This window comes from Rhamphochromis sp. 'chilingali' (genome assembly GCF_963969265.1).
Source record: "Rhamphochromis sp. 'chilingali' genome assembly, chromosome: 16".
Taxonomy (NCBI): Eukaryota; Metazoa; Chordata; class Actinopteri; order Cichliformes; family Cichlidae; genus Rhamphochromis; species Rhamphochromis sp. 'chilingali'.
The window spans coordinates 19,261,273-19,274,420 of NC_137943.1; the positions used below are offsets into that span (position 1 = coordinate 19,261,273).

Below are 13,148 nucleotides of genomic sequence, written 5' to 3' on the forward strand. Positions count from 1 at the left end.
ACAGTCTACTGCTTGACCTTTGAGCATATTTACCTCGAACAACCAGCATACTAAGTGATCGAGGTAGAGATAAATGCATTGACAGCATGCCAGCGTCTGCCAGAGTTGCAAGCTGTAACATTTTAATTTTGTTTTGATCTTAACTGGTTATGCCTCTCTTGTATTTTCATTGACTTCATGTGCAATCAAACCACATCAGAAAATGTGCACGTTCTGTCTGAACACATATGGTTGGCTTCAAAATCAGGGAAATCGAAATCTGATCTTGTTTACCAGACACAACTGTAGAACTTGCACACATATGGGTCAGTTATGGTATGAAGTATTGTGTATTGTCATAGGGAGAAATTGTTTAAGGAGTTTCTGAAGGCCAAATGCCACATGTGGTGGTGGGGGAGTCATCTAGCCTGGCAAAACCACAACATGGTTGCTCATAATCATCAACATACGAATATTATCTTCGATAACTTGCCAAAAGAAACAAGTATGTGATTCAAGTGCATTTCTATATTAAATACATCCGTAACTCATCTGGTGGATTTAGAAATACAAGTCCAGTGCTTATTATAAATTTTCCTATGATGTTGTATTGCTACAACAGTTTTCATTTTAAAGGTTGCACTTGCAACTCAAATAATGTCCTAATTATAATCATGTATACAAATCAATCAAATATCTGTTCAGTATTTACGCCAAAAAAAAAAAGTTTTTAAATGAGTTCTTAATCAAATGATTTTAACTCCCTCTCTCTTTTTGGCAAATGATTTGCACATAATAAAACAAGTGTTAGCAAGTAGAGATTGGGTATTTAAACTTGTAGATAAGTATGTAAAACAACAGTTACAAAATTATTTATGGCACGGGATAGCATGGTGGTGTGACGGGAATAACCACTGCCTTGCAACAAGAAGGTCCTAGGTTTGAATCCAGTCCTTTCTGTGTGGAGTTTGCATGATCTCCCTGTGTCTGTGTGGGTTCTCTCCTTCAGCTTCTTCACAATATGCATGATGGTTGTCTATTTCTCTGTGTTATCCCTGCAACAAAGTGGCGATGTGTCCAGGGTGTGCTATACCTCTCACCCTATGACAGCTGAGGTACACTTCAGCCCCATCCCACCAACCTGAACTAGACGAGCAGAAAATAAATTGATAGATGGACATTTATGGTATGGTGAGTTATTATAGTTACAGGAAAACACCAGTGAAGGTGACTTTGAACACATCTGTATTTGCAAATACAAAAGCAAGATAAATAACCTACACTAAAAAAAATGCAAAGGTATCAAAATGGGTTGAGCCAAACTGGCTTTTTGTGTGCTTGTGGAGACAGTTCCCTTGGGTGTACTTTACCCTAAAGACTAAGGCCATGGAGTCATCCATGCAGCTTGAATTACACTAGACCCCTGTGACCTTAGAGTCACAGGGATAAATGCAAACGTGACAATGTGGATAATTGCCCACTAAAGATAATGAACTGTTGACTGAGATCAATGTCTCTCCCAAACACTTTTACCATGTAAACTAGTACTAAATTAATTTAAGACTAAAATGTCTGAAAGCTCTGAAAAACTGGCGGCCTGAGACACCCACTCACACAGTCTGCCCAAAATGTGTTGAGGGGCAGCTAACTAAACACAAGTGTCAGTCCAAGTAAACATACGCACATTTTGCGCTTTCAAGCTTGAAAGCTCTGAAACAGGGAAACAACAACATGCAGACATTCACAAATCAGAAACAATCTAGACATAACACAACTTGCTTTTGTGTTATGTAGTATATCTTCCTACAATTTCTGTAGTGTAATCAAATTTTAAAATGGCCAGGCCTATATTAAACTGTGTCAAATAAGGAAAAATAGTGTCGTGTGTAGCACAGTGAAACATTGGGTTGAGGATATTACATTGCTAACTTTGCTGTTAGTGAATTTTTAAATAACTGCTAATGATAAGTAAAGTAAAACGAATTTCCTGTATTAAAATTGGATAAACATGGATACCTGTAACTTGCTAACACAGGGTTACTCAACTACATGATAACAGTCATTCTCTTGTTTTAACCTCTGCTAAGATAAAATCACATGAAAGAAGCAACATTGCTACATATATAAAAAACATGTTAAAAAAAACAGTGACATGCAACACAGGGAATATAGGAATATTTGATCGGAACCATTAACAGTGTGCATCAGTCACAATTAACACATATTTTAAATTGCACATAGTCTTAAAGAAGGAGGACACAAGCACACACTTTGATTATGAGAAAGTACATGTAAAATGAAAGCACCAACAACTATATGTCTTCATCACACGCTTGCTACAGAGTGACAAGCGATAACTGGCTTAAAAAAAAAAGGACTGACCGTGATTAGGACTAATGTATGGCAGGAAAAGAAGCAGTGATTGGGTGGGAATGCTGCTGATGGGGGCTTAAGTGAAGGGGACAGAGCAAGGAAGGTATAGTGATGTTTAGGGCTTTGAAGTAAACACGATGAATATCTTCTGTGTTTATCCTTTAATTTGGTGCCCAATTGTGAGAAGATTGGTTTACAAATTGAAAAATGAAAGTCAGGTGCAGAGTCTGGTAGTAATACTCACCTCTTTTTAGTGGAAAGTGCACACTCAGATGCTTACAGTATGCACACACACACAAATATGCAGAGAGAGAGATGCCTGCCGGCAGAGAAACTCCCAATTTTCTCATGTTCTATTCAACGAGCTTCATCTCAGTCCTTCAGAGTACCCACTTCCATGAGGCTCAGCCACTTCCCCACCTTTAACAGGCGAGGGAAAGTTCGCATTGAGCAGCACGTTTTTATTTACAGCAGTCAAGGTGCTGCCCCTAAAGTCTCCGTTAATGCATTTTTGTCACATATTTAAGAAAGTCAGATGAGGGTTTAAGAGAATTGTGGAGCGGAGACTGGAGCCCTAACTTGCTACTACTCTCTGTCTATGGAGACTAAGAACATCTTGTTTTCATTACTGGAGAGGCAGGGGTGGGGGGAGGGCAGAGAAAAAAAAGAAAGGGGAGTAGAGGTAGTAGTTTAATGTGGATGTTTTATCTGATTTTTTGCGTGTGTCTGTGTGTGTGCATGTGAACAGTAAATATGTTTTGTATGTAATGGTCAACACAAGTACTGCCATTAGCCCTGTAGGGAGATGGATCAGAGACTGTGAGGACAAAGACAGACAGAGCTGATGACATCCAGATGACAAAACATCACCCTTTATGCAGAGCTATCTGTCATCAAGGAACTGTGGCTAACTCATGTGACATTACTAAGCATCCTGTTTTGTTTCTGCTGGGCGATCGTGGCTCAAGAGTTGGGAGTTCGCCTTGTAATCGGAAGGTTGCCGGTTCGAGCCCTGGCTTGGACAGTCTCGGTCGTTGTGTCCTTGGGCAAGACACTTCACCCGTTGCCTACTGGTGGTGGTCAGAGGGCCCGGTGGCGCCAGTGTCCGGCAGCCTCGCCTCTGTCAGTGCGCCCCAGGGTGGCTGTGGCTACAATGTAGCTTGCCATCACCAGTGTGTGAATGTGTGTGTGAATGGGTGGATGACAGGTTGTGTAAAGCGCTTTGGGGTCCTTAGGGACTAGAAAAGCGCTATACAAATACAGGCCATTTACCATCTGCTGGGACAACTTCTTGTTTGAATCAGTTACAGAGCAGCATTTTGTATGAACACTCTGATAATGTGGTCATCAATCAAGATTCGCCTGTGAACCACACCAGAATGCACATACTGTACACAAACCTTTGATTCCTGATTCGCCTGACCTCACCACCTTACCGCTTTCGTTCATGAACCGCCGACTTTTCAACAGACCTGGTTTGTAAAGAACTGGTTCATGTACTTACACCCTTCAGTTCACTTCTAAAGCAAGACCACTGCTCAAAGACAAATAGCACCTTTTAATGTAGCTTCATTACTTTTTGTAATTACTTTTAAGTGATCTTGCTCCCACAAGTTGCCTTTTGTTTGCCTGACTTTGATTCCCTTGGCTTGGTTGGTTGTTCAGACGAAATACTTTGACTTTTACAAAGTTAGGTAGGTAATGTCTGTTGATGGGGTTGGCAGTTGAACAGCCAGACAGAAACTGGGGGGGAAATCTCTTCATGCAGTACCCTGCTTTGCTAAACATGCTCTCACTGGAAAAGAAGGAGCAGGTGACTATAAGTGTGAGTTTCTCAGTGCAGACACATTCACATAGCTGACTGGGCTACAGAGGTAACCTAATTTCTCAAATATCCCATATGTAAATCAATTTCCACAACTAAGAGTGGAGAATTACTGAAAAGCAAATTCAGCCAATTTTTTTTCTTGCAAAAGTAGATGCTTTTGCCATGTTTACAGACTGTCTGAGTGTGCCTAACTTAAAGCTTGAACATAATCCAGAGTTTTGTTTATATTACACTCGATATGCATGAATGACTGTGGCCACATGTTGTTTGATGTATCTGGATTTTGGGAACATTTTCAAATCAGGAAACTGCAATGCAAGAACTTTAAATTAGACTTTAGATTGGGGAATTTGATGGGACACAAGTGTGGAAAAATGAAAAGATTCAAAAACAGTGACATCAAAACATCAGACTTAAAGTCTACATAAGGTTCTTAACGCTTTACTAGTGGGACCAGCATGTAAAGTATGTGGTCTGATATTTTCTCGGGGTAATTTGGTTAGGTCTTTACAAGTCAGGTGGATAAGCAGCAGAAATCCATCTTTAGTATTTAAAATGAGGAGAATTTATTTAAAGCATTATAGCAGTGTGTGAATAGATCTAACAAGTAGATGTTAATGATGTGACAGCTGGATTGCCACATCATGAAATGTCTTCCTAAACACAGTGTTGATTTTTTATGCCTCTACACCAGCATCATTCTTGCATGCTTCAGTCCATCTTAATTTTGGGAATGTGATAGCTCTTCAACACCCTTAGGGGTTAACTTCACACTCATTCAGAACTGATTGCTTTTTGTCGCTAAATACTTAAGCTAACTGTGAGCTCACAAAATGTGTTTTGACCATAATCCAGGAATTGCTGGGTTAATGCTGATCAATTACAAAGTGTTAACAGTTTATGTATATAATGGAAGTGAAACTGTGTGGTCATCATGGACAGGTCACCAGTCTAATTCAGGGCCAACACAGTGAGACGGATGACTATTCATGGCCAGTTTAAAAACACCAGTTAAACTAACCTGAATTTGTTTAGACTGTGGTAGGAAGACGGTCTATACAAAGAGAACCCACTCACACACAGTGAGAACATGCAAACTCATTCACCACTGTGCTGTTCTTAAATTACATTGTTTGGCAAAAAAATATTATGCAATGTTATAAATTATTCAGGAACAGAAGGAAAGATTATGACCATATCTCATATTTGGTAAAATACTGAATTGGTGTCCACCTGTTAAAGTCTTCACTACATATTTTATGAGTCCAACATGGAATTAAACTGCGCCTTGACTGATTATTAGTGGCACACAACCACAAGGCAGTAAGCAGGGGTTAAAGCAGGGGAGCAGCATTCTGGCACCTTCAGTTAATGAGTTATTACATCCAATAGGCAGGTTCATGCATGTTCCTGCTGAATGAGTTGACTTTGTTGTTCGTGTGCAGCCTGATGTTGCTTCCAATGACAGCATAGTTATATTTGCTCAGTAAAAAAAGACCAAAAAATGACATTTCATTGTGAGCTTACACCTTAAACATGTTCTTTTCCCTTCTCATTCCCGGGATGTGTTCATTATGCAATTGTAAAGTTGCGGACATGGTACTTAAACATCTTGTTCGTTTTTTAAAATTCACAGGTAATTTTAAACACAACTTTTCAAGCAGCTCAACAAATATCACCAAATTCACCAACTGTGCGCATGTTTTTCCCTGCTAGTATTTCACATGGACAGAGAGAAAGTGTGCAACACTAAAAGATGGGGAAAGATGTAAGAAAGAGAGGAAAGGAGAGGAAGACAAGATATTATTTTGAAAGGTAAGCACTGCTCAGCCAGTGGATCTTTATGAATTTGAAATTTAAACTGTAATACAGTGTCCTAATTCATTTTAGTGCAGGCTAAACTGGTTAATTTGCAGTACTATGATAAAACTTACAGGGATGCACTATGTTGCACTGGTTTCATCTACTACTTGGTTATATCGAGTTCAGCAGACATCAATTTTAATGTAAGTTGACAGAGAGAGCGAGGTTTAAGATGTGAGAGATTTGTGACGTTTAGCGTGTTTGGAGTGTGTAGTTAATGTGTTGTCTTGTGTAGTTAGCATGTAGTGTTGTGGATAGTTTTGTGTTGTGTGTCAAAACAATGAGGCGACTGCTGTCTCCAGGTAGAAAAAGGAGTGATACACCTGCTGCTGTCAGACCTGCAGGTATCAGGCTGTGATGTTCTCCTTTATAGTGGACAGAAATATTTGGAGTGGCACAAATAATTTGTGTGGCATCATATTGAATGCAGAACAGCTGATTGTTCTGTAAATAGTTTGAAATGGTTATTTAAAAAATTAAGGTAAAAGGTAAATGGATGCAAATAACTTTGTTGTTTGCAAAACTTGAGCATAGGATTTTAAAATTGACAATTTATATTTGCATTTAAAGTTATGAAATATGATTCGTTAAACATGTTTGTGGTTGTTACAGTAAAAAATATAACTTTTTCTACTCTGATTTTATGTTTTTTATCTGATTTTAGATCAGTTGTGTTAATACAGTATGTCAAAATGAAAACATAACTGTAAATTCAGACACGTGAGGTTGTGCTGAAAAGGATGATACCAAACAAGGCAAAGTAAATCGATTTTAAAGGTAAAATGTGGAGGGAAAATCAAAAGTAGTTAAAAATGGCCAATTATACCCTGGACCCCAGAGGGTTAAAGGTTTTTTTTTTTTTTAAAGTAACGCAATAGTTACTTTTCAAGTAATTAATTACTTTTAGAATATTGTAACTCAGTTACTAACTCAGTTACTTTTTTGAAGAAGTAACTAGTAACTATAATTAATTACTTTTTTCAAAGTAACTTGCCCAACACTGACATTTATACTAACTTTACAGTGTCTAGTGGTTGGTATATTCTTATATCTTGTTGAATTCATTTGGCTAAATACACAATACAATAGGAGCAGCACTGATCACAGTCCATACAAAAAGAAATGTTCACTGGAGCTTGCAAAACAAATTATTCTCATTTATTCCTAAGCAATTCTTCTTTCAGAGTGTGCCCCTATAAATCTATCTTAGGGCTCCCCCCACCTGCCAAATCCGACTTTAACCCCTGGTAGTAAGTAAGGTTAATTTAGGCATGATTACAGTCACTAGATCAAATACAAGCAGGCAAGGCGTCAGATCTTCTAAAAACACCACACATGTACAAACATGGAGAGAGAAACAATCACATCCTACCTGAGACACCCTGTTGTTACCAGCAACAAGGGAGATAACACTGCTTCCTCTCCTTCCTTTGGGTTTGACTTTATCACTTTACATGTGTGTTTATAAATGGAACTATCTATTCATACAGCAAGACCAAAAACCCTCCTGTCTTCCTGCTAATGTTTGTCCTCAGGCATTATCACGGCCACAATACTGACTATATTGACCATCAGTATCAAAGCATACAACACCGTCTGTGTCCTTTTGTACTTTTGATCTCTGCATTTGTGACTGTAGTTTTATCAGATGGAAGAGTAAAAACTCCAAATGTATAACATGTGAATACCTCAGGAGATAATTGCAAAGATAAAGCAAAATTAAGAGAGATTTCAGAGTGTGGTGACAGCGTAGAACAAATGTAACTTTTCAGTCAGCAACTAAATGAACGCAGCTCTGTGATTTAGATCTAACATGTAATGTAGTAAGCTAAGGCAGCACGGCCGGTGTCTTCATCCTTTGAAAGCTTTTTGAAGACGGCGGCAAACACGTGTTATGGAAGTGTCAGGAAACAGGTGCTTTGTGGCTCAGGCAGCGCTCCCTCTTTGATATCCTTTATAAGAAACAGACGGTAACTACCGGGTGTGTCCATAAACACTGAAAGCGCAAGTCTGCAGAGACCCCTGCATGTCAGTTCCCTTGTGCTATTAGCTGATGAAGGATGGATTATTCCAACACTTTTATTATGATGGAGACTTAAACATTAACCATATATTTAAAAAAGTCAAACTTAGTGTGAGCCCATAGTTCCATATACTGATGAAATATATCTTTAAAATTTATACAGTTCTCTCATACTATCCTCACTAGAACTATTCAATTTACTCAAATTTCTTAGGATCATTTTTAGGATATAAACACATTTTTACAAAGCATGGTTAATTTGACTGACTACTTTAATACCTTTTTGTCAGATCACTAAACTTTACTTTGAGAGGCCGTGTAGGTAGTACTCCATGTCCACATGCTGGACTATTCCTGGGCAAGATACCGAACTTCAAACTGTCCCCTAAGCACCTATCGGCATGTGGTAATCAGTGTTGGGTAAGTTACTTTAAAATAGTAACTTAGTTACATTACTAGTTACTTCTCTCAAAAGTAACTCAGTTACTTCAAGTTACTCGTTACTTTCAAAGTAACTAGTTACTAGGGAAAGTAACTTTGGTTTTACTCAGAATTCTCTTGTTAATGTGTTGCTTCCATAACTTTGCCAATCTTCTAGCTTGCTTACTTGCCACAAGTGCACTGTGCCACCTACCAATAGAAAGGAAAAGATAATGTGCATATTTCCACGAGAGAAATCCCACGCCTGGACCGTCATTGACTGCTGCCATGATTCTAGCCTACGTCACAGTGTCATGTGCGCCTTTTACATCCAACACAAAAACTGCAGTCGTGGTGCTTTCGATTGTACTCAGAACTCGGAAATCCTGCCTTCCGAATAGGAAGATGTAGGCAACACCAGACTGCAGATGAGCTGCATACAGAGCTGGACTGGGACAAAAAAATCATCCCGGGCATTTTGACTAGAGACTGGCCCACCATTATAGGAAAAATCATAAAGCCTTTGAATGAAAATAAACACTGTTATGACAGTGATGTACACCGTCTGATGGTATATATGCATCAATCTATCAATCGTTTGTTGTAAGATTCAGATAATTTTTTTTTAAAAGCTAGACATTTTAAATGAGAATAAGAAAGAAAAGTATTTCTTTGTGCCCCCCTTTCCCTGTTAATGCCCTACCTGCCCCCCTGGCAACACTTTGCTAGACCCGCCCCTGCACAGTTACCAGCTGTCAGCTACTTAGAAAAGGATCCTGGTGTTATTTGTCTCTCAGAAACAGTTCATAACTTCCCTTCAACTCATTCATGTCACCTAAAAGGTAAACCTGTTTCTCCATCACCTGTTCAGCTCTGATGATCCAGTAAGGACATCTCCTGGTTTCATCTTCATGTTTCCCTCTCACCACATAACCAAACCATATCATGACCAGCAGCTTTTTTGCAGCTGTGGCTCCAGCAAACATCAGCTGATACTAGAAATTAATATTAAATAAATTCTAACAACAGCTGATCAAGCTTAAACGTGCTGCTGTTGTTTAGCGCGACATCCGCTGGTTTCCTCTTTCGGCGCAAAGTGGGCAATAAACACACAAGAGAGAAAAGACGATCAGCTGATCACTGATCAGTTTTCATGATTGAAGTAGAAACGGGAGAGGGAGGGGGGAGAATGAGAGAAGAAGAGGCAGCTGTGCAACGTAAAGACACAGAATAACTCCAGCTTTGTGCCTTTTCCATTGTAGCTGAATTACGGGACAAACTGTCACCTCAATAAGAAACGCGTAATATTTTCTCTGAATACCAGACGGGACGGTTGGCAACTCTAATAACTTATGAACAAAATAAAGTTTAACATCGTTAACATCATAGCACCACCCAGCTGTATAGAAACTCCGTCATGCTAGCTAGCACGCAGTACGGAAAAAGTCAGAATAACGAAAATAAACTCCACCTAAACTTGGTTTATATCTGACCCAGAGAGACTGCAGGTCATAACTTCTTACCTGAAGTTCAGTTCACACTTGGACCGGCGGCCGCCTCGGTCTCTTTTCCGTCTGCGTCCCTTTTCCTTCATCCACCTGCTGGCCTCACCACTTGCTAATGTTACTGAATCTGTGGAAGCTCCGCGATAGCCACCACACGAAGTAACGAGTAACGACCCTATCTAAATCCCAGTAACGAGTAACGCGTTCCTGATTTTGGCATAATAACTAGTTACCGTGCTCGTTACCACAATAATAACGTTATTCTGGTTTGTCGTATTTAAATACTTTGAGTGTTTAGTTAGAGTATATAAATACCAGACATTTATTTTGCTGTATCATTAAAGAACATGAAATGGGATATTCTTACTAAATATGAGGAAGTCTTTTAGATTTAGCAGGCAATGTTACTCAAAATGGGCCTTTCTTACTGCCTTGGCCTGTATTAGCAGTCACTTCGCTGATACCTATTAGCAATATTATATATATATATATATATATATATATATATATATATATATATATATATATATATATATATATATATATATATATATATATATATATTAGCAATCTATTCACACAGCTGGTGCCAGCTTGGAACAGCAAACACGCATTTGTAATTTTAACCTGATACTGTCAGCTTTACCTCTTCTATGACATTCAATTGAAATTACAGTGGTACTATAAAGTTTTGTCTGGCAGACAATAACGATACGCAGCTCAAACTGTCCTGCAGTCTAAGCACAGGCATGACTGTTTAAATTGAACCTTAAGCAACATAATTTAAAACACATCTTAAAATGTTCTCATCTGTTCCTCGAGGTGACCCTCCAACAGCGATCACCTGACAGATGACTCCTCTTCCAGAGACATCAAGGCTGACCGTGTCACTCCACTGCGCCCTCCCAGGAGAAGCGGAGGCCAATATTTACTGACACGCTCAACCGCCACCCAAATGATGCTGGAACCAAAAAAAATAAAAATTGCTTCTGATGTGTTAATCCGTTCTGACACAGCATTGCGCCTCTGAATTAAGATGTCATTTTTTATCATCAAAGTGACACCTGTTTAAAATAGGAGGCCTGGGATGATTTATGTGACTGTTATTCTTGCCTGTGAGCAGAGAAAAGTGAGAGGAACTCGGCCTACGCGCATATATCATTAAAGCGTGGTTGAAATGACCTCACAAGGGAGTGTTATGAAATGTTACTATAGAAATTGATGTGTTTGAACAGCTAGATTGGGACAGCAGTTAATATGTTCAGATGCCTCACTTCCTACACGTTCCTGAAATTGTCATCTACCAGAACAAAGCATTATATTAACCTAAAGTAAGATTTAATACATGTGAGAATTTCCTCCATTACTGTATTTACTCTGCTTCATTTATCAAAGCCCGGCTCGGTGGTCTCTTAATACCACGGAGTGGCACACACGCTCTGTATCTTGCAGAACTGCACATAAGCATAAAAAGTTTGCTGCCACCAGTATCACTGAATGATCAGCTTCCTGCATAGCTGGATGCTTTGGCTCTGTTAGCTGTCAGACTAAACTGTGGGGAGTTAGAGCATGTAGCCCAGATGTGAGCCAAGGTGTCCACCCTCTCAATCTAATCAGATTGATTAGGGGCAGTAATCTGCTGGGCTGGCACAGGACTCTGCTCTTCATGAGTCTGATCAGTGAGAACTCACAAGATGGCTGGATGTTACACAGTCCAGAGCAGCTTAGGACTGCCTGCTCCTCCAGAACACTGACATGAGAACCGTTAGGTAGAGTGGGGTTCTGACTATGGTGTACTGTGTCTGTTTTAAATCAAAACTGCGGTCTCAAAGAGATCAGGTCGCATTGGGCATTCTCAGCTGTAAGCATATTTTTATACTGTTTTTTTATGTAATATTGTGCCTTTTCAACTTGACTTCCTTCCATCGGATGGAAGCTGCCCGAAACTTCAAATCAAAGTAGTCAGCATATAAGAACTGGAGCTGAACTTATAAACAGGCACAGCAACAGGAGGTCTTATTCAGCTCCGGCCTGAATTTCAGAGTTTGAATCCAGCCCATAGAAATGATTCTAGAGGGATGTGGGAACTGAGATACTGGTGCTGACAAGCTCGCCAAATGATCAGAAAAGGAAATGCTGCTCTCAATGACCTTACTGTTATCCTTATGAACACCACATAAGTCTCCTTCTGATACCGGTCTGGGTCTGAACCATCCAATTCAGTCCCATCCCAGGAACTAGCCTTCCTCTCATTTCCTGTCTGTGAAACAGCCGTCTCCTGTTTAAATTATGCCCCAGTGCCTCCCCAGTTCCCTTGCACATAGCTATGCTCTCTCCTGCTGTCTTCCTCCTCTCTCTCCCGCTCTCTCTATCACTGTTGGCTGCAGCTGCCATGTTTTCCTGGAAGGACGGCAATACGCTAACTGGGTAGGCAGCTGTTTGATGACCTGTAAGGTTCAGAGAACAGATGATAAAGACAAATAAACGGCACTCTTTAAAATACCTTGAGGATTTGAAAGAATACATGGACATTTTTGGAAACGCAATCATTTTCTTGCTGAACGTTAGTTGAGAAGATGCTTCTCTAATGTCTGAGAAAAATGAGCAGGTTATTCTTTACTGAGCAATTGTTGTTTTCTTTTTTTTTTCACCTTCGTGGTTCCAAAACACCAGGATAGCAGCAGTGAAAACACTGAGCTTTAGGCATTTTAGTAGAACATCACTATCTAGTGGGTAATTTTATGGAAGCTACATGAATGTTAGACATGTTAGAATTCCCCACTTTAAGGCAAAAATCAGGATGGCCATAGTCTGGTGCAACAAAAGAAGATAAGTTATATGGAAAAAAGTAGTTGGCCGCCTACACAGTACACCTACAGGAGCTACATGGAAAATCATAACATCAAGCTCTTGTTGCACAGTTTTTGTGCTGATATGAATGCAAGAGGAACTGAACCAGGACAGCACTGGTGACTTTTACACACTAGCAGTCTGCACTTGGTGGCCCATTCTGAGTTGCTGTGGCTTCTAAATGCTTCCACTTTGCAAAATTACCACTTACAGTCGATGGTAAGAGGTAAGAAACTTTCCGCATTGGTAACACCCTCAAATTCAGTGAGCGATTTAAAATGACACATTCTTTCACAAATAATGTTTT

At 39.6% G+C, this 13,148-nt stretch overlaps 1 long non-coding RNA gene across 3 annotated transcripts in view; it reads right to left on the reverse strand.

Moving 5' to 3' along the window:
- The window catches only part of LOC308383362, a 35,637-nt gene that overhangs the window by 7,058 nt on the left and 15,431 nt on the right, over positions 1-13,148 (reverse strand). Inside the window, exon 1 of one of the 3 annotated variants that reach the window (XR_013969124.1) lies at positions 10,010-10,241. The exons of the other annotated variants lie outside the window; for them this stretch is intronic. This is a non-coding gene — a long non-coding RNA (uncharacterized lncRNA). Of the gene's footprint in view, positions 1-10,009; positions 10,242-13,148 lie in introns of those variants that run through there. 3 annotated transcript variants of the gene reach the window in all.